This window comes from Dioscorea cayenensis, chromosome 3 (genome assembly GCF_009730915.1).
Source record: "Dioscorea cayenensis subsp. rotundata cultivar TDr96_F1 chromosome 3, TDr96_F1_v2_PseudoChromosome.rev07_lg8_w22 25.fasta, whole genome shotgun sequence".
Classification (NCBI taxonomy): Eukaryota; Viridiplantae; Streptophyta; class Magnoliopsida; order Dioscoreales; family Dioscoreaceae; genus Dioscorea; species Dioscorea cayenensis.
The window spans coordinates 5,974,182-5,976,772 of record NC_052473.1 but is presented as its reverse complement, the minus strand read 5'-3'; the positions used below and the strand labels follow the sequence as shown (position 1 = coordinate 5,976,772).

The 2,591-nt window shown below is 43.7% G+C and overlaps 1 non-coding gene across 1 annotated transcript; it reads left to right on the top strand.

Moving 5' to 3' along the window:
• On the top strand, positions 1–108 carry LOC120257769. The gene has a single exon (XR_005535855.1). It is a non-coding gene; the product is annotated as a small nucleolar RNA R71 (small nucleolar RNA).
• Positions 109–2,591: the final 2,483 nt, after the last annotated feature.

Genomic DNA, 2,591 nt, shown 5'->3' with positions numbered 1-2,591 from the left:
AATCAGTGTTACGGACACTTGCGAGCTTGTTCCTTGAACCTTTCCCATGTCTCAAATAGAGACTCCAATTCCAACTCGCATAAAGGATGAGATCTCATTCCTAAGCTTTGCGATTTTTTTCGGGAGGGAAATAACGGGCTAGAAAAAGCTTCTACCATCTCCTCCCATGTAGTGATTGATGCCCCTAGGTAATGAGTGTAGCCACTGCTTTGCTTTTCCCCTTTAAGGAAAAATGGGAAGGCTCTCAATTTGATGGCATCATCCGTCACACCATTTATCTTCAGCATGTCACACACCTCGAGGAAGCTCTCTATGTGACTATTTGGATCCTCATCGGCTAAACCGTTGAATTGTGCGGACTGCTGCAACATATGGATGAATGTCGGCTTTAGCTTGAAATTCTGAGCTGTAATTGTGGGACACACAATACTCGATTGTGTCCCCAACACTGAAGGTCTGGCATAATCGGATAGTGTCCGTTGTTGCTCATTTTGTTCTGCCATGTTGTCAGATCCTTCTACTTCCAAATCAGCTGGATTAGGCTGTTCTTGTACAGGTTCTTTCCTTTTCCTTCGAAGTGTATGTTCAAACTCAAGGTCTCCTTTAATCAATATTGATGGATTCCCTCGGGTCATAACCTGGAGCTGCACCAAAAGTAAAGAAAAAGAAAATCAGAATGATGATAGAATAAGAAGATATGAAATAGAATGTGTAGTGGAATAGCTAAGAAAACAAAGTGCAAAGTATCTCTAAACACCTAGCTCCCCGGCAACGGCGCCAAAAACTTGACAAGTTCCCCTTTGCTTATATCCCGCAAGTGCACGGGCTTGTCGAAGTAATAATCCCGGGTGAGCGGGGTCGAATCCTCAAAGAGTAGGGAGTAAAGACACTTAATTCAATTCTTAGCTATGTGGAGTATCAACAATGATAAGTGTGATAATGATTCAATTCTCAACAATTAAAAGCAACAAGTAAGAGAGCAAAAGTAAGGAGGAGGTAAGGCAATCGATAAAGATGGGGTACTCGGATGATGCTTCACCTAGGATAATCGCTTCAAGTGCAAGAAATCTCTATTATGCTTCCTAATCAATGCAATGGTGAGTCGTGGAAATCCTTACATACATAGTCCCAAATCTAAGGTCAACTATGCCTAACTCTATTCATATCCCGGAGGAGAGATTAAATAACCTCTCAACCTCGCACTCGAATAAAGTTGCAATGAGCTCTAGGGATTCCAAGTGATAAATCGCTTCCTAATTATAGACCTAACACTTTGGTCCAGGCGGAAAGTCCCTAGCCACAATTAAGCCCTAGATACTAAGATCCCCTCAACGCTTCACTCCATTGCACGCGCAACTAGGCCCCAGCGGAGGTTCATCCCTTAGACCATTCACTCTATTATGGCCACAAAGAACTCAAGGAACGGAGATAGAATCTATCACGTCGGAGGGGAAAGGGGATGCTCCTGTACCTCTCGACTCACCCTCTCAACCCTCTCCAACCTAGCTTTGTCTAACGCTAGTGGTGTGTCACTCACTCACAAGGTTACCAACAAGAACTATCAACACTAGTGTCACTCTAGGGGAAATGTTCATACAATCAAGCATTCAAGGTTGGAACTCACAATAAACATCAATTTATTGAAAGCATAATAAAGAAGTTTAATGAAACGAATACATCTAGGGTTCACAATCACCCAAGTACCCACTAGGGGTTTAGTTCTCCATGGAGCTAAATACAATCAAAGAAATAGAATGTAAAAGCAATAAATCCATAAAGAAACCCCCTCGATGGTCGTGTCGATGGTCGTGTCGATGGTCTTGTAGAGAGTCCTCTACTCGTCGTCCAAGGATTCCCTCGTCCGGTATAGGATACGCCTCAACGGAAGCTCCCCTACCAACCTTCTTCCTAAGGAATGACGATGTCAGAGCCATAGAACCTTTCCAAAACCTTGGCCAATACCCCTGAAAACCCTAGCCGAAGCCCTCTCTCAAGTTGGGGAAAAGATGGAGAAAAGAAAGCTGAAATCGGGGCTGAAATCGGCTTTAAATAGGACTGGAATCGGGTGACTCCACGGGCGTGTACGGAACACGCGCTCGTGCGGAATTTCCACATGGGCGTGGATAATTTCCACACGCCCGTGTGAATTCTCTGTTTCTGCTACAGTGATTTGTTACAGTGATTTGTTACAGTACCTGCTACAGTACTATGCCAAAAAAAACTCCCGAATCCACTTTTCATCGAGGTAACATAAACGGGCACACGTTTATGCCATGGATCGCTTTGGTTCTTCATTGACGGATAAGATGATGGAGATCTTGTTCTATGTGCATAAGTCGGAATGCTTGAGTGTGACTGCCCTTGTGCCCCTCCAAATGGTTGTGTAAAACTCAAATAGGGGAGGTTGGCACATACTTCTAGCATCTCGCACCCGACTTATATCTTCGCGTTTGAACTTTAGCAAGATTTCGTCCCAAAAATCGAGTGCATTGTGATCCACATTGGCTTCTTTTCCTTCATAATTGGTTTCACAACCCCTACATGCACGAAAGCAACATAAAAACACACATATTAGTGTAAAAACCCGAGGA